The following is a 24569-nucleotide window of genomic DNA, read 5'->3' on the forward strand; positions in this document are numbered from 1 at the left end:
CGTCCTCATTTTGGCTCGACTTGAGTCAATGAAGTGAAGCACGTACAGTCGAGCGCGATTTGAAGGTTATCGCGCGAGCGTCGACCAGCCTAGCACTCCAGGCACCTGGCGGCCGGTTTCGGAAGAGGAAAAATCATGATTTCGCACTCTTCTCTCCCTCGTTCGCTGTTCTATACAACAACCATCACCCCCGCGACAAATTCACCGCCATTTCTTTCTATTCTAAGCTTTCCATTTGTTGCGATAAAGAGTAAAATTTCAGATAATACTCAAAAATACGTCGTGTGCGTTACGATTACTGCCTGTTCGCAGAAAAAAAAAAGTAGGGAGTGACGGCTGCTGAAGGAACAGTAAAAAGAGTGAGGGTAGCTGGCCTGATACCTTCCTCGCCTCGGCAGAGAATTCTGGGCCATGGCGCTGTTCATGTTCTCGGTCGACGCTCGCGCGATAACCTTCAAATCGCGCTCGACTGTACGCTCTCTAAGCAGTAACCTGGTGGTGCCAAACATTCTTACCAGGATGGGGAGCAAATACTGAGCACGTGTCGCTTCACCTCTGCACCTCTTGCAAGGTCGCTGCGAGCAATGCGAGAGCTTCCGCAACAAGCCCCAATCAGCTGAGCAGCAGCAGTGGCTGGAGAAAGTTATAACTGCAAACAAGTTAATAAATGCGGACATCTATGTAACGGCGCGCTGAGCTTAAAGCAGCTGATGCTGACCCCTATGGAACGTATACCTTCGATATTGGTATGACAAAGTTACCAGAAACTGAAGTGGACTGTATTATAGCGGTCAGTAAAATAAACATGGAGCTACGACGTACGACTGAAGAATAAAAAAAAAAACAGGAAAAGCCAAATCGGCCACTCAAGAGGGTAGCGCGATGCGTGGCGACTGTAGTACCAAGCGCGCATCGCGTATGTGGAGCAGCGTTGCTTGAAATGAAGATGACAGCAAGTATTTGAGTCAGACCAGCTGTTACAAGAGAAAATTCGGTGTCGCGTGGAGAGACCGAATGAATAATTACAATTTCGCACCATCACTCGTTTTTCTCGGGACTTGCACCATCATTCAGCACTGCGTCCGCGGGAGTGAAAGGAATGCTACCCTCGTGAACAAAGGCCAGGAAAAACAATGCAGCACTGATCTGCGAAGGCAAAAGCGATCGTCCCAACCAGAACAGGAGCCAATACCAAACGAAATGCGCGCAAGAAAGGAACGAGAAATGATGACAAAGGGAGATAAAGTATCTCGAATTCGCAGTCGGTCCACCCGCGTAATAAACAAAAATAAAGGGGGGCTCAGAGCGAAGAACAAAAACTGGAAAATGATAGAGAAGACACACAGGAAGCGAAGAGGAAAAGCGTGAAATAAACTAAAACTGCTAAACGACGTTTCATGCGAACGGCGTGAGTGGTGCGAAGTCTCCAAAACAGAAAAGTACTAAGCTACAAAGAGAAACGATGTGGGGAAAAAGGCAGAGAGGGAGAAGAAGCAACAAAAATGGGCAGGAGCTGTGCCAACTCTAGCGGACACACAGTTTTCGGCGCTACGTACGTTCTGCTTGCGAACCGAGCGAAAATGTTTCCATTTATTTTTATTGCCTTTTTTTTTATCGCCGGTCTCTCCATTGGCGTTCCTCTTCGCCTTTTTTGTTTTCTTTTTCTACGCTACTTTGTTGCTTTCAGTTTTCTTTATGAGCCTTTTTATCCCAGTGCTCCTTTTTTCTTTCCGTGCAATGCCCGGAGGCTCTTCCTCGGTATCCCGGCCTCGGCAGCCCGCATAGACGCATTGGCGCGCCGTTACCCCAGCACGATTCTGGGCCGCACAGGTACTCGCCCAGGGGGACAAAAATACGAATAAGTACAGCAATAACCTCCCGGGAGAGGAACAAGCCCAGAAAGAAAAAGGAAAGAAAGGTATCGAGCGGAACACCGCGCCGCATTGCAAGCAGCTTGCACGGCACCGCTTCTGAACTTCCGGTGTCACCGCCTTTTGACGCCGCCGCCGCCGCCGCCCCGACTTCCGGTAGCGCTGCGATCGCACAATCTTGCGGCAGCCCCATTGACGAGGAACGCTCCTATCTTGGTACGGATCCTGGACGATGTCTCGTCTGGTGATGTTGCTTTTTTTGTTTTGTTGGCATTTAATTTCCTAAGCTTTCTGTCGGCTCTCCGTTTCTAATTCCAGGCCACAATCTCAGCCCCTTCTTTCATACTTTCAGCGCCACACTAGCGCAGGTTCTCTTCTCCGCTTCTTACTCTTTAACCATTCCGTCTCGCTTCTGGTATTTTTGCCGTTTACGACTTCACCCTGCGGCGACCCGGGAACAGATAGCACTTTGCTGTAAAGCCTATTTCGCGACAATTATGAAAATAAACGTACAAAGTCAAGCAGCAGTACAACATACGACGATAAAAACACACGTGCTTGTAACAGGAAAGACTGCGCGCTACCTGTGGAATGAGTGCAAAAAATTGCCTTTCGGGAAAAACGCCATCATGGCTGGAATCGTTTTGGCGCGCTGCCAGCCGTGCGAGACGCGCAACTTGCTCTCATGGAAATATAAACGCATCGCGCCATTGCTATCGTGGCAGCCAAGGTCGCATGTTGAAGCAGCTGGCATGAGCTGCCGACGCTGACAACGAAAAATTGAGGAAAGCGCTAGGCAACGCTTCGCGTGGATAACACTGCAGGGAACGAATAACTCTGCTGGGAATCGTCCACAAACAAGTTAATTCGAAAAACCGCATCTTCTGAGGCAAGTGTTAGCAGCCAAAACCGAGAGGGCTGCTGAATTCTACAAAGTTACGAGACCCAACTTTCGGGTCTGAGGATTAAAAAAAAACGATTTAAATTCTTTGCATTGAGGGCAGCGATTCCAGTGTTTGAGCGTGACACTTTGATATGGATTAAGCGAAAAATGCTTGCTGGGTAACGCGTGCTTATGTGGAAAGCCACCGTAATAGGTTCGAGAAAAGTTGTATGAGAGGATGACGGATTGATTCTGACACTGGCTCACTGAGGGATCTCAAAATTTCGTCGCCCCAGGCCTTCATCCTGCCTTCCATCATCATTCCTCTCCTCCATTGCGGTTATTGCTCTTGAAAGCGCCGTTGCTGAATGCCAACATTGCGTCAGATACCGAATGAACGACGAAGCGCGTTCTTACAGAAGGATACGCGCCGGTTTGAATGGCTCAAGAAATGAAACGTAGCTCATTGGAGGCGCCCAAAGAGAATTAAAACACGCTCGTGAGCAACAAGATAACCAAGCAACACTTCGTTGTGTGTGGCTTTTTGTTTACTGCCTGGCAAACGCTCTCGTCATTATCAATAATAACATAACCATTAGAAGAATTGCAGGCCAGGGCTCTTCCATAAAATGTTTAAGTGTACGCACGACACTGGAAAACAATATCAGCTTTGTGCTTGTTGCATCTGCTCTTACGGTGGTTCGAAGCTCGTAACACTTCGCTTTGTAGCTGTTATCTCTTCCCTGAAAGCCACAGCACAAAATGGCGAGAAAGGAGAAAGCGAACAGGGTCTGATATGAAAAAAAAAAGGGGGGGGGGGGGGGTAAAATGGCAGAGTCCTGAAAAGCAGCATGCATTGCATAAGGCAGGTATTGGTGCACTAGAAAAGCAACACCTACGCGCACTGCCGCCAACTACAAAGCAACAGAAAGAAAAAAGTGCATGCAAAACCGTAAAGATGCGGGTAGCACCAAGGAGTTAAGTAATAAGGGTCACTTTCCGCCACTGGTTAGCGCCTTAACATCATTGGCAGCTGACAGGCGCCAAACAGCTAGTATACTGATACTCCTTGAAAACCTTGCAACGCAACAACCTAAAAAACCAGAGACAAAAAATAAATAAGCAGACGCCACGAAGCTTTGATGGAATAACATAAACCATTTAGGCCGCATCGTGGCAACCTGTATATACCAAGTTCAGGGCAAGTGTCAACTTGGTGGGACAGAGTTGTTACTCCAGATACCAGGTGGCAGCACCAAATAAATTAAAAAGAAGGAAAACAAAATAGAGCTCCGCACACGAGACAAAGAAGGAATGCAGCAAAGAACTGGGGGCGAAAAGAGGCAACTTGCAATTGCCGCAATGCAATTGCAGGTTCTGTAACTCCCACCCCTCCCTTCCTGCGAACTTGCGTGAAAAGAGCGAAAAAAAAAAAGAGAAAGAAAAACGTACATCTAACTGCATACACTTAGCACTACACTCCGCACGCTGCACAGTTCGGGAATTTTCAAATAATTTTATTGATATATAGATGTTTTTTCTCATGCAAGGAACTAGGTGCCTTACGAGACACCTGCACAGAGTTGCCTGCCATTCGCCTCTTCGGGTGCCCCTGCAACCCAAATGCGCCTTTATTTCTATTTTCCTTCTTCCACTTTCTCAAACCCTCTCCCCAAAATTTTATCACATTTTATCACGCGTTGACGAGTTCTCCCGCGGACCTCCCAAGCGGTTTAGCGAGAGAGACGTGACTGCGATGCAGCGTTAACAAACGTGGATTTGCACCTCAGGGCAGAGAGAGAGAGAGAAAACATTTATTGCTCTAAAAATTTCTGGTTTTAGCGGCGGGCCGATGTCTTCATATCTTCGGCCTCTTCACAAGGTCGGCGCCCCTATTCCAGGGCACCGCTGAGTCTTGCTGCTTCGCAGGCGTGACGCGTACCAGTGCCCTTTGGGACGTGAGCTCGCTGCTGGTCAGCAGACCTTCCCATTGTTCCGCACTCGGGTTATTTAGTTTGTGGAAGGCTCTGTTTAGTTCGCATTCCCATGTGATGTGGTATAGTGTGGGGGTTGCCCTGCACCACGGACATGTGTTCCTGTGTTGTGTCGGGAACATCTTGTGTAGTATGCATAGATTGTGGAAAGTCCCTGCTTGCAGTCTCCGCCAGCAGACCGCCTCGTGCTGTGTTAATGATGTGTGGGGTGGTGGGTATTTGAATCTCCGCCCTCTGTGGCAGTTAAGTATTTCTGTATACGTTGGTTCCACCGTTATGGGGTCCTCCAGGGCTTCTGACTGCCCTGCTCGGTTCGTGATCTCGCGAACTAGGCTCTCTACCCTCGAGTTACCCTCTATCCCGGTGTGTGCCGGTATCCAGAAAATCCTGTGTCTTAAGGTCTTATTTGGAAGCCTTGCTTCGAGGAGGATGCTCAGCGCTTCCTTGCTTATTTTGCCCGTGTGTAGTTCCTGCATGCTGCTTTGGAGTCTGTTAGGATTATCAGAGACTTGTTCCTACAGTAACCTTCGGCCGCCGCTAGAGCTACGGCAGCCTCCTCCCCCTCCATTACCGTACAGTTTCTTAACGTCGCACTGCTGATTGGTTCCCCCCTGTGGTCTACCATTGCTGCCGCGACTCTGAACTTTCTGGTCCTGCGGTCCCATGGGTATAGGGCCGCGTCTGTGTATACTGTATTTTCCAATGTGGTTAGGTTCTGCTGCACATAGTCTGCCCTGGCCTGCCTTCTAGCGGCGTGGAGGTTGGGATCCATGTTTCTCGGCAGGGGGCTGACATCCAGTGTTTGACGGACCTCGTCTGGAATGGTGGCTGTTTTATCTACGATCCCTTCTACGTCGTGTCCTAATCTCTCTAGGAGCTTGCGGCCGGTGACTGTGTTGGAGCCTGACTATTTGCGCACTTAGCTGGGCCTCCGTTAGTTCTTCGAATGTGTTGTCTAGGGCCATTTGTAGCAGCTTTTCATTTGGTGTGTTTCTTGGTAGGTGGAGTGCCGTCTTGTACGCTATTCTTAGCAGCGCCTGCGTCTGTTCTTTGTCTTTCTTGGTCATGCGGTGGTATGGCAACGAGTACGTGACTCTCCTTACTATCAGGCTTCTGACGAGCTTGATCGTGTCGCTTTCCTTCATCCCGCTTCTGTTCTGCGATACCCTCTTTATCATGCGGCTTACTTGTTCTGTTGAAGTCTTGAGTAGACTGATTGTGTGGGTACATCTTCTGCTTCCTTGGATCCACATGCCTAGGATGCGTATCGTGTCTCTTTCCTGTATATTTTGGCCTTCTAACCTTACTTTCAGGTCCTCCTTGGTGGGGTTGGACCCTACTCTCAGAAGTTCCGACTTCTCCGTGGAACCGGTTAGGCCCCTTTCTCTCACGTACTCTTCTACACATGTTGCTGCTTCCTGCAGTCTCTCTTGCTTTTGTCCAAGCGAGCCTCGATTCGTCCAGACCGCAATGTCGTCGGCGTACATTGCGTGCTGGATGCCATCGATCTTGCCGAGTTTTCTGGCCAGTCCGATCATCGCAATGTTGAAGAGCACTGGTGAGATTACGGATCCTTGCGGCATGCCCTTTCGTGGGGTGGTGAAGGTGTCGCTTCGCAGGTCTCCTAACCCCACTGTCGCTGTGCGTTCTGATAGGAAGGATCTTACGTAGTCGTGGGTCCTCCTTCCGCAATTGGCGTTATTTAGGCCTTTCATGATGGCTTCGTGGCTAACATTGTCGAAGGCCCCTTTGATGTCCAGGGCCATGATAATGTTTTCGCCAGTTCTGGGTGTCGTGTCTATGATTTCTTCCTTGATCTGCAGTAGGACGTCTTGCGTTGACAGGTTCACCCGGAAGCCGAACATGCTGTGCGGGTACTGCTCCTCGTCCTCTAGATATTGTTGGATTCGCCTGGTGACGATTCTCTCGTACAATTTGCCAAGGCGCGACGTGAGGGAAATGGGTCTCAGGTTCTCTATCTGAAGCTTCTTGCCGGGTTTGGGTATCATAACCACGACAGCGTGCTTCCACTCCTTCGGGACCATCCCATCTGCCCACAGCATGTTGAGGTACACCATGAGCTGGTCGATTGCCTCGTCGCTGAGGTTGCGAATCAAGGCGTTCTTGATCTTGTCTGCGTCGGCTGCTGTATTTCGTGTTGTCGCGCTTATCGCCGCCTGGACTTCCTCTCTCGTGATGGGCCTGTCCATTGCAGGATTGTCCGCCCCTTGGTACTCCCCGTCGTAGCCCTGGGGGTTGTCCTTTCCGTAGCATTTGATGCGGACTGCTTCTAGCAGTTCTTCGTCTGTTCCGTCGTACTGGTGGACCAATTTCTGAATTGCCTTGCCACTTTCTGTTTTTGTCTTGGTTGGGTCCATGAGGGCCTTTAGTATGCGCACGTCTTGGCCGAGCTGAGTGTGCCGTTCAGTGAGCTGTTGAACTGCTGCCATTCCTGCCTGGCCAGTTGTAGGCTCCTCTGCCTTTATCGTGATTTCCGCGATCCTCTTTTTGAGTTTTTTATTCAGCTTTTGCTTTTTCCAGCGTTTGGTGAGCCCGCGTCTTGCCTCCCATAGCCCGAGCAGTCGCTTGTCCACCTCCGGTACTTGTTCTGTTCTATCTATTTCTTTCGTATAGAGTTCTTGTATTTGTTTCAGTTGTAGGCCCTACTTCTCCACGGAAGTGATTTCCCCTTTTAGTTGTTCGCAGTGTTTGCGGAAGGCGTCCCAGTTGGTAAGGTGGGCCGTTCCGATCTTCTTCTTTACGTTGGCTGCTTCAATTGTCGTTCTTAGTATGTAGTGGTTCTGCCTAGGTCTTCCAGCAGAGTTTCCCACTCGGCCTGCTTTGTTTCTTTAATATAGGTGAGGTCAGGGCAGGTATCTGGACTCACACTGTTACCTCGCCTAGTCGGTTGATTTTCGTCCGTGAGGAGGTCACAGTTTATGCTTTCCGCCGCTACGCATATCTGTTTCCCCTTTCTCTCTGTTTTTTGGTATCCCCAGCTCGCGCTTCTTGCGTTGAAGTCACCCGCGATTACTAAGGTGTTCGTCTTGGCTAGTTTATTTGCTTCCGAAAAGTGCTTGCTGAAATCGCCACCCTTTTGTTTGGGGGGGGGGGGGGGGCTGTGAAGGTTAACTACGAAGGTGCTCTTTGCCTTGTGCTTCTTTTTGGGTATAATTTCTGTTATTATATATTCTATCTGTGTACCCTCAATCTCTTTGTGTGCTATGGTGACCAGCGTATTGCTGATGAGGGTAGCGACGCGTCCGTTTTCCTGACATGTGTATCCCTTCAGGGTGGGTGTGGTGTTAGTCTCCTGTAGCATGATGATGTCTGGCGGTGTGTGTCTGGTATTGATGAACTGCTGGAAGAGTCCCTGCTTGCGCCGGTATCCCCTGCAGTTCCACTGCCATATATCTAATTGGTTCTGTCCTGCCATGCTGCGTCACTGCTTTTTCCACTTTGGTTTTCTGCCCCGAATCTTCTTTCATTAAAAAGCCTGTCTCTGGCGTCGTTTGTGGTTTTTTGTGTGTTTTGGCTTTTAACTTATGTTCGGAAATTTTGATCTTGTAGCGCTACTTTCTGCTGCAGTTGCATCATTTGGTTTTGCATCATACTCATAAAATTTTCCAATTTGCTCTCTAAGCTCTGTGGTTGTTGTGTGTGCTGCTCCAAGGGCGGTTCCGGCGCTTGCGGGGCCTGGTTCATTATTCGCGGGGGCGAACCCTGTCTCTGGAGCTGCATTTCCTTTATGAGGTCATCTGTGCTTTTTTTAAGTTTCCGCGTTTCCTCGCGACAGAGTTCGAGCTCCTTTTTAAGTGCCCTATTCTCCTCAGCTAGTTTCTTTTCATTGTTTGCAGCGAAACATCGCACAAGAAAAAAAAAGACATAGCCAGAAAATTGGATTTGGGCAGAGGTAAACATCAAGTGCGAAGGCATGAACCAGACAGTCAGTGTTTGGTAATTCGCCCTAATTGCAAACATATGGCAGGCGTCACACCAGTGCCAACTTTCACACATGCAAAGCAAATATTTAAGCCGTCACAGCCGCCATATTACAGTTCTATTGTGGATTTTTATAATATCGGTTTGGTTTGTGGGGTTTAACGTCCCAAAGAGAACGCCGAAGTGGAGGACACCGGTAGTTTGTACCACCTGCGATTCTGTCGAATGACCTCGCACGGCCGCCTTGCTTTTCGCCTCCATCAAGTTGCTGGTGCCCCGCATCTTTGGTTTCGCAGTTGAGCGAGCGACAGTCACTGCAGCTAACTCTAATAATAATAATAATAATAATAATAATAATAATAATAATAATAATAATAATAATAATAATAATAATAATAATAATAATCAATCAATCAATCAATCTTTATTTAATGTGCGCAGGAACAACCATGTGGTCTTCGTGCTGCAGCACAAATAAAATGAAAAAAAAAACGAAAATGCACACACAAGTTTCACACACACAGATAGAACTCAAAAGAAGAAATAAATAACACATGAAATATACATAAAATATACATAAATAATACATTAAATAAACAACCATTCCAGGCACAACAAGTGCACAAGTGCGTGGTACTTCAAACACAGGCTAGAAATACTGGAAAATACAATAAAGAAATAAAATTGAACGCGGGACAGTAAGATTCATATATAAAGTCTAAAATTAAAATATAAATAAGAAACAGATAAAAAGTATTTCAAGATACAGACAACATTTAACAGCAGAAAAAGCCAAAAGTGAAGTAAATACAATATTTTAGGTTAGAAAGTGGGAGTTATATGTGAAAAAGTACTATTTACAATACAATGCTACGAACCTCCAATATAAATGAACAGAGCGAGTTTTGGAAGATGTCAAGGTGAGGACAAAAAAGTTAAATAACCACTGCATTCTCTCCAGAGGGGAATGGGAATGAAGAGACGGATAAACTTGAAATGGTCTGAATTCCCTCATGTTCTTTCGCGGAACGCGCAGTAGGATGTACTTTCGGAGCTGAGGGCACATAATGTGGCTATGAAGGAGTTTGTACATAAAAATGATAACTCTGACACGACGGCAGTGAAGAGACGGAAGATTCAGTTGGGTGCTCCTGGTGGAGCGAGAGGAGGAAGTTGCGCAAAAAAAATCGACATCGAAATGTCCGTAAAAATTTTTTTTGTACTCTGTCAACCTTGTCCAAGTTCGATTTGCAAGTGCCATTCCAAACAACCGACGCGTACACCAAGAGCGGCAAGCATATGGACGGGTACAGTTTTAAGAACGGGAGTGGAGTACGGAACTCTCTCGAAAGTCTGCAAACGAATCCGAGCGTCCGCATAGCACGTTGAGCAATGCGTTTAGTATGAGAGGAGAAGCTGAGGGTGCGGTCAAAAAGTACACCAAGGTAATTATTTCATCAACCCTGTCCAACAGCACAGAATTCACAGAATAATGCCAGTGAAAGCTGTGTGTTTTACGAGTAAATGACACAACCATTGTTTTAGAAGAATTGAGGGTAAGTCGATTCTTCACACACCAATCAGAAAAGGCAGATATGTCCGATTGCAACAACAATCAATCTTGAAAAGAATGTATTACCTTGAATATCTTTATATCATCAGCATAAAGAAGAAACGAGGAGTTCTTGATCGCCGAGGAAACATCATTAATAATAATAATAATAATAATAATAATAATAATAATAATAATAATAATAATAATAATAATAATAATAATAATAATAATAATAATAATAATAATAATAATAATAATAATAATAATAATAATAATAATAATTGGTTCAGAGGAAGGGAAAGGCGCAGTATCTGTCACACTTGCGTTGTGGACACCTGAACAGCGCCGTAAGGGAAGGGAGGAAGATGAGAGTGAAAGTGGAAATAGAAAGAGGGGAGTCGTAGTGGAGGTCTACGGAGTACCACCTGAGGATCTTTAACGTGCGCTGACAACGCACAGCACTCATGCTGAACAGCTTTTGCGGATGGTACCGACCACTTCGCCAATGACGATGACGGTATTCATTGCACCAATGGAATTCACTAAATAGTGGCTCACGAGACGGTAAGATGGCGTCATCATTGCGTGCTTTGTGTTCTGCCGCACGCTATATAGACCATCTGCAGTGCGCCTATCATTTTGCTCCAAATCAGCATTAGAGCCATGCGGTGCATTATAAACTGTACTCAACCGAAGAACTGCTTAAACAACAGAATACCTTAAACTTTTCTCAATACCAGGATGAATCTACCAGATGATCTTCCTTGTCTGCGCAATTAGATACAATAAATAGGCAAAATAGTAGGCCCAAAATTATTGCCGACTCCAGTTTAAGCTCACGTTCCCATGTAACAGTTCACCACAGCTGTCATATCTTGTCGCTTGGTCTTTTCCATAATTTTGCTCTGCTTAACCAGTCAAAACGCTGCCGTGTCTGACGAATTTATTTTGTACGGCACGAGAGCAGTATAGGCAGTCTTCGCACACAGTGTTGAGGCTATTTTTAATCTCCTCAAACGATTCCTGCATCGGTAGAGACATTAGACTCTTTGCTGATGACTGCGTATTATATCGTCAAATTCGCTCTTTTCAAGACCATTTAGCACTGAATAGCTCCTTGAAGATCGATAGAAAATGGTGCAGTGACAGGCAAATGGTACTAATAAAAACCCTGCTGACTGCAGTTCACGAATACAAATATGTTGGTGTCATTCTATCCGAAGACTTCACATATATATATGAAGGAAAGAAGCCAACAGTCGTATATAGACATCTACCACCCTAATTCCACAGGCACCGTCTGATGCAAAATTACTAGCCTACAACAGGCTCGTCAGATGCACACAAGAGCATGCTAACATAACTTGGTTCCCGTTTACTAAAGAAAACATTCAGAAACTAGAGCGGGTACAAAGGAATGCAGTAAGATACCATCCTTAATAAATACAAATTAACAAGTTTTCCTACTGAGCTACTCAATAACACTAACATTTTAACTCTCGAAATCAGAGCCAAATTAGCGCGTTCAAATTTCATGTATCAGATAATTCACAAACAGATAAACATAAGTACTTCTAGGTACCTTAGCTATGCTACAACAAGGACTACAAGGCAATAAGCATTCACAAACACTCATCGAACAACCATTTGGTACTCATTGCTTCAAATGTTCATATCTTCCATAAGAAAATGGAATAACCTAGTTTCATCAATTCTTAACAGTTCATCACTTGATAGCTTTGTTTCAGTGCTTGTGAATCATTTATAAGAAACATTGTTGCAAAAACCAATGGCATCTTTATTTTTACTACCCCAGAGTTTTGTTTATGATCCAGTTACCTTTCTCTGTTTTTCTTAAACTGTATAACTAATACGACCATATGCATCTGTCAACCCCTTATTACACCGTTGTTCAAACCGCTGCAAGTTGTTGCTACCGTTCGCATGTTGCCAAGCCTGGCCCATTCCAATGTGCACTTGACAACCTTATATGTGCCCTTCCTGCAATAATCCCGGATTGGATTAGACGTTTTCTATCCGGATAAACGGAAAACAAATTGGCAATTACACCTCGAACAGAGGCGTGCCACAAGGGTCAGTGTTAGCACCTTTGCTATTTAATATCGCACTGATCCCATTGGCGTGGAAATCAGCTGAAATACCAGAAGGGCGGTTCATAATATACGCAGATGATGTCACGATTTGGTCTGTTCATAAACAACTTGGGAGACAGAATTGGTATCTGCAAGAGGCTTTAAATACCATAAATGAGTACGTCCAAGATGCAGGTCTGGAATTGTCACCTTAAAAGTCCAGTTACATTCATGTTGCAAACAAGAATGGAAGAAATCAATTGGCAACGCAAAGAGTCACCCTAAAGATGGGAAATCAGGCATTGGAAGAGGTGGACAAGTTGAGAGTTCTTGGCCTAAAAATTCACAAATCCGGCAAAGGAACACAATGGCTTCATAAGGTGAAAAGAGTAGCTGCGACTTCCTTAAACTTGATAAAACGCATTTCGTCTAGGGGAGGAAGAGCTCGAGCGGACGTGACAAGACGTCTTGTACAATCGGTGTTACAGCCGAGGATACTATACCAGGCCCAGTTCCAAATACTCACGAGGCGGCAGTGGGCCAAATTGGAAATAATAAATAGAAACGCAAGGCGCACTATCACGGCCTTACCAAAATTTACCCCTATCCCTATTCTTCAAAAGTTTGCACAGATAAATACGTTGACAGAATTAATTGAACAACGAGAGGCAACAAGGGATATGAAGCGAAAGTACGGTATGCCCATAGCATCCTTGTAGAACGAAGTGGCAGTTCAAACACCACAATGGCTGACCCCCTCCGTGGGAATTCACGACTATTACGACAAACAAGACCACTCGGCTTCGTCGCAAAGAAAAGCTGGCATCTCGACCTCTGGTTGATGCACTTCCAGGTACCTTCATTGCATATACGGACGCATCAAATATAGAAAATGGCGGTAGAACAGCAGCTACTAGTCCAACACTCAGTGAACTAAAGGTACATAAAGAATATGTTTCAGAATACCCGGACCCGCTTGTGGTGGAACTCTATGCAATCCGCGATGCTATGGAGGACATAAATAAAATAGATTCCATAACAGAAGCCCACATCTATACTGACTCCTTAGCCGCCATAAAACAACTGAAGAAAGTGACAAAGTGTAACCCAGGAAATCCATGCACTCAATAAAAAAACAGATACGCATCCGGATACATTGGACACAAGGCGATGCTGAGAACGCTGAGCAGAGAAACGTTGACCACCTCACACGCGAAGTTCCAAACACTAATGCGTACCCCACCAGGCTCCCTTTTGATGCCCGCTCTGCTGTTCCCATCTTAGCCTCCTATTTAAGGAAAAGTACACGTGCTCTCATTCCCCCGTGTACATTCCCCTTCCCTCATAACTTAACGAGATTGGAGGAGGTTTCCCTTAGAAGGATAAGAGCTGGGGTGGCCCTTACCCCGTCGGTAACATGCCGATGGGGATCTCAAGCAGACATCGGTCCAACCACATGCCCGAAGTGTTCCACACCAGCTGCAGAAGTGGATGTTCGCCACCTGCCGTGAACTTGGGCAGGGACAAAGGCATCAAGGACACAGATTCTGCGCGAAGTGGGACTAATCACAACAAGGGAAGAGGACTTCTCTAAATGGCTCACCGACGACGATAAGAGCGGGAGCCTGCTTCGGTTCCTTACGGAAAATAATTTACATGGCAAGCTTGCGTAAAAAAAAAAAATTAGAATTATCTGTAAATAGAATGAAGCGAGCTAAAAGGAAGCCTAGAGTGATGCGACACAGCGTTGGCTAGCTTCGGAACAGCCGATGGAATATTCTGGACGTAAAGAAATAAAACGGAAAACAGCCGAAGCATGCTATCCTTTACAGTATACGCTGTAGAGAAAACTGCGCACAACCCCCCCCCCCCCCCCCCCCCACACACACACACACACGCACACATACACACACCGGCAGCTGCTCCGTTTTTCTCTCTCATCGTAGAGTGCGGTGCACGCGGGGCCGCGCTCCGAATCGCCAAGTGGATGTAACAAACGCAAGCACTCTCGAGGATAACCTAGGCTCAAGTGGTGCACTGTCGTTTGTCCGGAAAGAAAATAACTAAAAAGATCATTAACGGAGCCAGCACTCGTGAGAAAGAGGTGAATAATATCCAAAGCAGAGCAAATGAATGAATGAATGAATGAATGAATGAATGAATGAATGAATGAATGAATGAATGAATGAATGAATGAATGAATGAATGAATGAATGAGAAAACTAATACGAAACAATATGAAGAGAGGGGAAATGAATCAAATTCGCACAAAAAAAGATGAACTGTTACCAATAAAAACGAGCAAGGAGAGGTTAAGATAGAGAAATGCAAGGAAATGTGAAGTTATAACTTTAGTCTATCCAGAGGAAATGGCGCAGCGGAAATGACGCCAACACAGCAGCGGCCGCACGAGAAACTCCGGTTGTTTCGCCCGCAGTGGCCTCGGCGATTCGCTTTGTATGGTAGGAATACAACAGCAAAAAGAAAAAGGAGCTACTAGCAATTGGGCCATGGCCAGCGGCGCCCTGTATTATTCCGCAAAACAGTAGCAACAGTAAACAAAAACGGAAGTTTAATGCTTAACTATATCAAACAAGCCAGAGACAGCAAACATTCTTCACCTTACCATTTCGTCTGATGGCTATAGCGTTTTTGGCCAGAAAAAAAAAAAAGTAATTTAAGAACGGACTATCTTTTCTCTGGGAGGATTTTAGTGTGGCAGCCATTGCGTACTTAGGTTGTGTCCTCTACTTACCGACTTGTTTCCCTACCAAGCTTTTTTGTTTGCACTCAGCGCAGGAAGTCAACGATGTGACAAAGTAAAGGAGGTAATGATAACTGCCCTTCAATACAAAAAAAAAAGCGACAGTTAAGATCCGTCTGCCATATCCTCATTCGCTTGCACACTATTCGCCTAATCACTGATTAGCATACAGTAGCCGTAGGGACTACCATGTCACGTGACATTCCGACGACAAACTTCCACCTGACAGAGCCGAGATGGGCATTTAGCGCTGTCACCAAAGCCTGCATCTTCACTCAAGAAGTGAGGGAAACAAGGCGGACAAACAGAGTGACGAGAACACCCCATATTGTGCGATAAGCATGGGAAGACGGGGTATAGGAGAGGCAATGCGGTCACTCCGAGTAAAGACATTGTAGGCTGTCAGGTTTGACCTAATAAAAAGTTCAATATTGTCGTCTCGAAGAGCTCGCACGAAGCGGCTGCTCCTCTTTCAGTCGCAACTTTGTCTCGTCATTATTGCTGCCGATAATTTCGCGCATTCCATTGGCATCCCCGATCCAGCCAAGTCCCGGAAATATGCAGTTGTGAAACCAGCGTCTTTGAGGGCCCGTTACGAATTTACGGTGAGTGATTTCCATCGAGAGTTTGGGCCCCAGTGCTCCGTTCATTCTGAACCCAACCAGAGTGTGCACACGAATGCCTTTTTCATAGTGTCCGTAAATGAAGGCCATTCATGCTGACGAAGCGAGAGGTGACGACCTCTTAAGGAAATGAAAGAAAACCCTCGGCATATGCCAAAGAGGAGAACCGAAGTCTCAAAATATGGCGAACACATAAGACATGATAGCGTATGCTAAAAGCCCGCATATAAAGCCCCGCTTTAACCAAGCGGCATCAACGAGCCTGCGTAGCCTGGGCGTAAGGTGTATATGAAAAGGTCCCGGCAGGCGGATTCTCAAATCACCGTCCCATATGAAAGACCCGAGCCTGCCAAAGAGAACGTCAGGCAACCCAGTCAGTCAGCTGCGAGCCCATGCTTGTGATTTTTCCCTCACAACGCCAACGGCGCATTTTCGGTGAACCGGGCTATCGCGTTAATCAGTTCAGTTCAGGCGTTCAGTCGTGTCCGACTCTTCGTGACCCTATGGACCATGTCACGCCACGCTTTCCGGTCTCTCACTATCTTCTTAACATCACATAGCTTCATCTGCAATGCCTCGAGAATGCCATCTAACCATCGCGTTAGCTGCCTACCCCTTCTCCGGCGACCCTCAACCTTTCCCAACATCAACATAGGACAGCGTTAATAGGACAGCGTTAAAGGCGCCATCTCCTGAAAATTCAGCGCCGGCATTGTCGACGTTCTGAGCGGCACCATCGATCACTGTGAGCGGACGAGATCCCCAGGGCAGGTTTGCAACGAGGCGACCGAACGAGAATGGTTCCAATGAAAAGAACGCATGCACAACGAAAACAAGTAAATGCGCTAAAGTCAGATGAGTTGACCAGTTTGCGTCGTCATCACTGTGGGCAACAACGGCAGCGGTCGGGGAGTGGACGGGCCAAGCACCGCTGCAGGCCCGACATTCGGTCAGACTTTCGGGTAAAGAGCGCCCGAAGGGGTCTCTAAATCAATCCCCAAACCTAGTCACGCCAGGTTTGGTCACCCGGTAACTGCAGGAGGGGCCTTCAACAGTGGCAGCAAGCCGTGAACACGGGACGACAGGCACGAGGAGCCTGAAACGCCGGCCGGAGCAAAACAATTGGACCAATAATGGTGCTGTGTTGGCAGTGCACTGACCTTCCGTTGGATCGGACATTACCAACACAGTACCAACACTGGGCCAATGGTTTGTGCTGCCTGGGTTAAGCGGCAGTTTCCGACAAAGCGCCCACCTTCCGAGGCAGCAGGAGGCAAATGCAGGACAGCAGGCCCCCGGCTAGACCAGCACACTCTCTCTCGTGGCTCGCTCCTCGTGCCGCCACCCTGCAAGGTCTCCTCCTCTTTTTCGAATACGGCTTTTCTTTTTCCTTTTCTTGGGGGTTTTTGCACTGGCTCTTCACAGACGTCACGACACGGCTTTTGTAAGGTTCTGATATAGGAACTCTCTGGTATTCCGATGATTAGACCTGATCCCACGGCTTAGTCACAGCGGGGCTCTTCGGTCGGGTGGCCCTACTTCACACTGTGGTGACTGCATGCTAACCATTATGTGCGAAAGTGCAACCTCATTTCCCACCGAATTCTCTGCCTATGTGTGCATTTGTTCTGCAAAGTAGCGCGCTAGGCAAGGACGTTTCTGCAGGCTATATTTGGCTCATTACTGGAAGTGACTTTGAGCGCAACTGAGCAAAGATCGACGCAAGAACAACCTTGCAGGACTGCGCTTAAGTTTACTTAAAGGCGGAAATGGCGCACTTAACAGGACTGTTTTCACTAACTGCATCATCATTGTCATCCTTAATATCATCACCATCGCTATTGCTACTGTCATCATTATCGACCAAATGTACCGTCATTGTCATCGCTACTGCTACAATCATTATCACTAATTGCAGCTAATTATCAGCTGACTATAATCGCTATCATTAACACTAACTGCATCGTCACTGTTACGCTACTACCACCATCACGCTAGACAAGTATATTTGGCTTTCTCACGAGCCCGGATTGGCGCAGTGATTAGCACGCTGAGCTTCGCATCAGAGGACGATCTATTTTTTTCACTATTGTCAGTTCGTGCGAACACTTGCTGCAAACATTGAGCCAATAGCAAACCTTTCTCTCGACCATTTGCCTGACTGTTGTGCACGGCACACAAGCGATTTTTCCCGAACTAAAGCAAGGCGGTGGAGGGCAGTTGTCCGAAGGCCCTTGATTATACGGAGCTCATTTCTTCTTCCCGCAGGCATGCGATGTTCTTCAGTGGCTTCGATGAAAGCAAGGCTCCGATTTCAGTAGTGCACAATAAAGAAATGGAAGAAAAGAAGCGCCAAACGTATTTCTCACTCTAAACTCGTAGCCAGCAGCGACATCAACGACCACGAACGATGGAAGTATAAGAAAACGACTTACTGCAATGTCGAAGAGTTAAGCTAAGAAGAGAGGGCGTGTTATACTGCTAACAGCGCACGGAGCGGTTTCAGAAAAAAAAGCGACGTAAAGGCATCGCAGTGTTCAATCCCAAATTTGATTTCAGTGCCCTGAACAATAAGAAGTAATGAAATTGCGTCCCGAGACGCTTCTGCGATTACCCGCGGCATGGGGAACTGAAACCAGAACTGAAGCGATCATATTCAAGGGCTCCAAGGACTTCGAGGGCAAGCGTCGAGCTTGTCTCCAGACTGGTGTTTGCATATTTCCCCTTTACTGCTTGCGAAGTTAGGCACATCTGAAAAGAGTAACTAACTATACTAAACAAACTCTCGTACGTTTCATCACCGGATACACAAAGTAAAATGAATCAAGAACGCAGCACTGCATGATTCATTGTAGCAAAAGCAAGCTAACCATTGATACATTGTGAATGACGCAGTGCGACAAACAAGAAAAATGACAAAAATCAATGTCCGTATTCGCAAGCAAAAAAGCAAAAATACCACAAGTTCAGCGGGAAGCGCAGATACAAGCAAAAACAACTGCCACATACAGCGCTCTGTCCTGTCGTCACGCTTCTTTCTTCTTCTACCTATTATTCCATTTGCTGAAGGAGAATGCTGTGTGTCCTGTCATTTGCCAGAATAGCTGTCAACATGCGGTGTGCCCGGTGGAAGAGTATATGCTCAGGCGATGTTCATAAACAGTCCGCAGATTCTTCGGGTAAATATGGCGAGTGCATTCTGGTAGGAAACTCTAAACCGCGTCAAATCTCAAACATAACAACAGTGTGCGGGGTATGGTTGGAAAGTGGGGGGGTAAGGGTGCTTAGGTGAAGGCAAACTAAAATCGGGCATACTATAGTAAGGGGTTATAAAGGCCCTCTTAATATTTTTTTGAACCGTACCCTCATCCTTGTTATTCCGGCCCCGAGTAAAGCAAAATCTCTTACGCCTATTTCAACATCGTTTCTCCTGCACAACATCCGGCTCTCGCTTCACACGGAGTAACTCACCGCATTTTCATTCTCTTCATTAGCGTCGTGTCAGGGCAGATATTAGTTACTTTTACAAACTCTTTCATGGCCACATTATGTACCTTGAGACAATTCAGTACGTCCTACTGCGAGTTCCGCGGAAGAGCATGAGGGAATTCAGACCATTTCAAGTTTTTCCTCTTTTGCTTTCTCACTCCCCTCTGGATAGAATGCAAATGCTGCTTAATTCTTTTTATCCTCCCACCGATATCTTTGAAAACTCGCTGTCTTCGCTTTTATTGAAAGTTCGCAGCGTCGTATTCTGAACTCTCCTTTATATCACACATTACTTCTCTTATCACGCCTTTCGTATTTACTTCTCGTGTGCATTTCCTCCTGTTTCATATTTTCAATGTTCTCTCAATTTTTACGCGTCTTTATTTACATTTTGACCTTAAACATTTTGTATTCCTATCTGATACTCTGTATTGTCTCCAATTATTGTATTTTTTGTGGCATTTGATTGCATTATGTTCTTTCTCTCTTTCGGATGCTTTTTTGTAATATGTTTTTCATTGATTTCATTCTCTGCGTGACTAATTTTATTTAAATCCCATTTCATGTATTGTTTGTTCCTTCTTTTGTTTTTGTTTCTCTATCTCTGTGCGTAAAGCTTGCCTGTGCATTTTCTTTTATTCTTATTTGTGTTGCAGTGCCAAGACCATATGATTGTTGCTGCGCACATTAAAATAAAAATGGACTGACTGATTTATTAATTTTATTATTATTATTATTATTATTATTATTATTATTATTATTATTATTATTATTATTATTATTATTATTATTATTATTATTATTATTATTATTATTATTATTATTATTATTTCGTGATGTGCACAACAATTCTCCCACTGCGTATATAAGAGATGGTACTCATTGATTGCTTTCTTTCCGTGACACTTTTCGTCTCAGTTTTATTTCATGTGTTATTTATTTCTTATTTTGTGTTCTCTCTCTGTGTGTAAACTTGTTTGTGCATTTGCCTTTTTTTTCTTTCTTTTGTGCTGCAGCACGAAGACCACATGGTTGTTCCTGCGCGTATTAAATAAAGATTGATTGATTGATTGATTGATTGATTGATTGATTGATTGATTGATTGATTGATTGATTGATTCAAGATGGCGCCCAGTAAGGACGCATGTGCGTTGTGCTCTCGCCCGTTCTTTGGCAAGCAGCAGTTTTTACGCTGTGCCGACCGTGCGAAACGTGTTCACACGAAGTGCGTCACTTGGGCGGATGATGAGCTGCAACTCCTGAAGTCCGGCTCCCGGCCATTCGTGTGTAATTTGTGTGCGTCGTCGTCGTCTGACGGTGCTAGGCTAAGCGACAGTGGTGCACCGGCAGCTACACTCCTTTTTCCCATTCGCCCCGCTCCTGTCCAGCCACCCGACCGGTTTTCCTCCAACCGCGACCGGCGAACATGGCGGTGAATTTGCCTCACTACGTGCTCTCCTCCTCGACGCGCTTGAAGGAATCTCTTTTCTGAGCGATGAGGTTGCCCAGCTACGGGAGGAGCTGGGCAACCTCAAGGTCATTCAAAGGTCATACATTCTTTTCAAGATTGCTTGTTGTTGCAATCGGACATATCTGCTTTTTCTGATTGGTGTGCGAAGAATCGACTTACCCTCAATTCTTCCAAAACTAGGGTTGTCTCATTTGCTCGTAAAACGCACAGCTTTCTCTACCATTATTCTGTGAATTCTGTGCTGTTAGACAGGGTTGATGAAATTAATGACCTTGGTGTACTTTTTGACCGCACCCTCAGCTTCTCCTCTCATACTAAATGCATTGCTCAGCGGGCTATGCGGACACTCGGATTCGTCTGCAGACTTTCGAGAGAGTTCCGTACTCCACTTCCATTCCTAAAGCTGTCCATATGCTTGGAGTACGCGTCGGTTGTTTGGAGTGGCACTTGTAAATCGAACTGGAACAAGGTTGACAGAGTACAGCAAAAAATTTTACGGACATTTCGATATCGCTTTCCTTGCTCAACTTCCTCCTCTCGCTCCACCAAGGGTACCCCACTGATACTTCCTTCTCTTAACTGCCGTCGTGTCAGAGTAGATATAATTTTCCTGTACAAGCTCCTTCGTGGCCACATTATGTGCCCTCAGCTCTTAGAGTACATCCTAATGCGCGTTCCGCGAAAGAGCATGAGGGAATTCAGACCGTTTCAAGGTTCTCCGTTTCTTCATTCCCATTCCCCTCTTGACAGAATGCAGATGTTGTTTAACTCTTTTTGTCTTTAACTTGACATCTTACAAAACTCGCTCTCTTCATTTATATTGGACGTTGGTAGTTTTATATTCTAAACTGTATCTATCACATATAACTTCCACTTTCTAGCCTAAGTATTGTATTTAATTTACTTCACGTTTTGCTTTTTCTCCTGTTCAGTGCTGTTTAAATTATCTTGTACTGCTTTTTATCCGTTTCTTATTTATATTTTAACTTTAAACTTTATCTTCTGTCCCGCGTTCAATTCTATTTTTTTATTGTATTTCCCTGTATTTCTAGCCTGTGTTTGAAGTACCACGCACTTGTTGCCCCTGGAATGGTTGCTTATTTTATGTATATTTCTATTACTATAATCAATGTCAGTTATTTGTTTTTTTTTCTCTATCTATTGTTTTTTTTTTTTTTTTCATGATGTGCTGTACAATTATTTGACTGTGTAATAAGACATGCTACTCATTAAATTCTTTCTTTCCGTGATACTTTTCGTCTGTTTCATTCCATGTGTTATTTGTTTCTTCTTTTGTGTTCTATCTCTGTGTGTAAACTTGTGTGTGCGTTTGATTTTTTTTTTTTGTGCTGCAACGCGAAGACCACACGGTTCTTCCTGCTCATATTAAGTAAAGATTGATTGATTGATTGATTGATTGATTGATTGATTGATTGATTGATTATTATTCATTTGAAAGAAAGCCATACTGATTAATAATTCACTCATTTACCTAACCTCGTTAACAAACCTAGACCATAACGCGTCATAAAGTGCCCCTCACTTCAATTTTCTATTTCCCCCATACAAGTCACTGATGCCTTCTCTTCTTGTCTCCTCTTCGTTGAGCATTGACAGAGAAAAATAAAGAGGAAAACATGACCCCAGTGACTCCATTTACCCTCCGCTCTTGGTTTCAATTACTTCGCGACCTTCCTAACGGCGATAGCCAAGCACGGAGAACAGTCGTGGAACAGTCGCCCTTCATGCACCCAGCGCAGTTCAGCAACAAACCACGACGCCAGCGGCGGCTGGCGGCATTCAAACAGGCTGACCACCCCGACTCGGAGGCAGTCCCTATCACGCTCGTTGTCGCAAACGAGCGGCAAGCCCCAAAACAATTTTCCCCTCGTGCTTTTCACCCCCTCTTCCCCACTGTCCCCCAAGAAAGCGATCGGGTTGTCGGGTAAAGATGGCACAGTAACGCCGCGGGAATTAAAAACAAGTGAAGGACCAAAGGGGAAAGTGCAGAAGCCAGAAAATGAGGACAGAAAGAAAAGCGAGGAGATTCTGGAGTCTTTGGAGCCGCAAAGGCAGAGTGAGAAGGAGAGACCGCGAAAGCATGTGGTGTGACTTTAAATAAGTCAAGAAAAAGAGTGAATACCCCAGAAAACCAAAGGAATAAGCGAAAGGGACATGCAGGGAAAGGGCCTGGCGAGACTAACAAATATGAGGAAGGAAAGACTAAGATGGAGATACAAAACCAAAAAGGCAGACTAGAAAAAGCGAGGAGGCAGAAGAGAGACAAAGTATAGAGAAGGCGCATAGTGTCCGCAGGACGGGAGCGCGCAGTGTCCGACCGGCCTTGCTTCTCCTTCGGGGAAACTGCATTTGCGTACAGCGGTAACCGCGTAATTGGGAATCGATAGGGACGACGCGACCGCCGCTGCGCGAACCGAGGCGTTGTCTGCGCCCCACCCGTTGGCGCTCCTTGTCAACGCTTTCGCTCTCGGACGTGCTCCTCATTTTTCGGCAATTCCAACAGGCTTTGAAGCGGCGTGACCCTCGCATTCCGTGGGCGCGCCCTTTCCTCAGATCACGGCTCGGTGGGCTCATGAAACGGGAGAGTCGGCCTTCCCCGTTACCAGCGGCTTTTAACGCAGGGTAGAAAAACAAACAGCTTGTCATGACCTTTTCAACGTGGCATGCAATCATATCTCAATTCACAACCAGATATTAATAGATTTCCAGGCAGCTCTTCTTTGCCTCTTCCTTTTCATCGTTTTCTTTGTTGCTGTAAAATCGCGATTATGGAGAGCGGACCGTTACCGGAGCACTATTATAACTACGGGAGCAATGATTTATTACCGTGACAGGTCAAGCACAAGAAATCACTATGTATGCTTACAACAAGTGGAAGTTCCATCGATAGGAACTGACAAGAGCCATTCCGAAAGCCGCTCAAAGATGATCCCCTTTCCACAACAAGAGTCCGGTTTTAAGAAGTAAAATAGCCCTAACTCCACACCTCAGAGCTACCTACAAGGCAGCTACAAATTCTTTCACGTCATCACCCTATGCTAGACAAATGGGGTGGACAGCAAGAAATTTTACGCCAGCTACACTTGCAACTGCGACCGGCATAGGCTGGGCCACTTCAGCTTGCAACTACGGTATAGAAGCATACGGCTGAAGTGTGCAGCTGGAAAATGCGCGTAAGCATTCAGCTATGGACGTCATCAGTATCAATGAGAGTTGCATGACTGGCAAAGTGTATTCCCACCACAAAACAAAAGGTACGGCTCGACTGAAAATGCAGACACCTTTCATGGAAGAAAACAAAACTCTGAAGGTGAAAAACCTTTGAAATAAATAAATACACACAAGCCTCCCGCAGTGATATGGTACAACGAACTTGACTATTTATATAGCACGCGGTTAGCTTTCGTACGCAAAGACGAGAGAAAAAAACGCCATTGAAGTCGCGTCTGATTAGAAGCGAAACGACGGTGTTTGCGAGGAATAACGAGTCAAAAGCATCGGAAAACGAAAGCACGTGACGCATGTAAACGTTCGGGTCTTCTCGAGTGCCTTCAAGAGAACCACGAAATGAAGTATCGATCGCAGGCCGCCGTCAATACGCGTCTCACAAGCCTGAACCTTCTTGACGCGATGACCACTCTCTCCGGCCATGTTTTCAATTTTCGAATCGCCCGCTCACAAAACAACACAACGAAAAAAAAAAGGCAGCGAGGATGAGCGGAAAAGGCGAAGCACATACTCACTCGCGCGATCGTTTAGTCTTGATTCGCCGCTGCCGGAGGCGTTTCCTGAACGAAATTTCGGACGCGGTTTTCTTTTGTCCTTGTTTGCCGATAAACACCAAGAGTTGACGCCACAGTCCC

General features: G+C 45.8%; 1 protein-coding gene across 16 annotated transcripts in view; it reads right to left on the reverse strand.

The window, feature by feature from the left end:
- Positions 1-24569, reverse strand: part of PMCA (plasma membrane calcium-transporting ATPase 3) — a 489190-nt gene that overhangs the window by 249676 nt on the left and 214945 nt on the right. The window lies entirely within an intron of this gene.

Source organism: Amblyomma maculatum, chromosome 1 (assembly GCF_055883805.1).
Source record: "Amblyomma maculatum isolate TAMU_Amacu chromosome 1, ASM5588380v1, whole genome shotgun sequence".
In the NCBI taxonomy this organism is placed as follows: Eukaryota; Metazoa; Arthropoda; class Arachnida; order Ixodida; family Ixodidae; genus Amblyomma; species Amblyomma maculatum.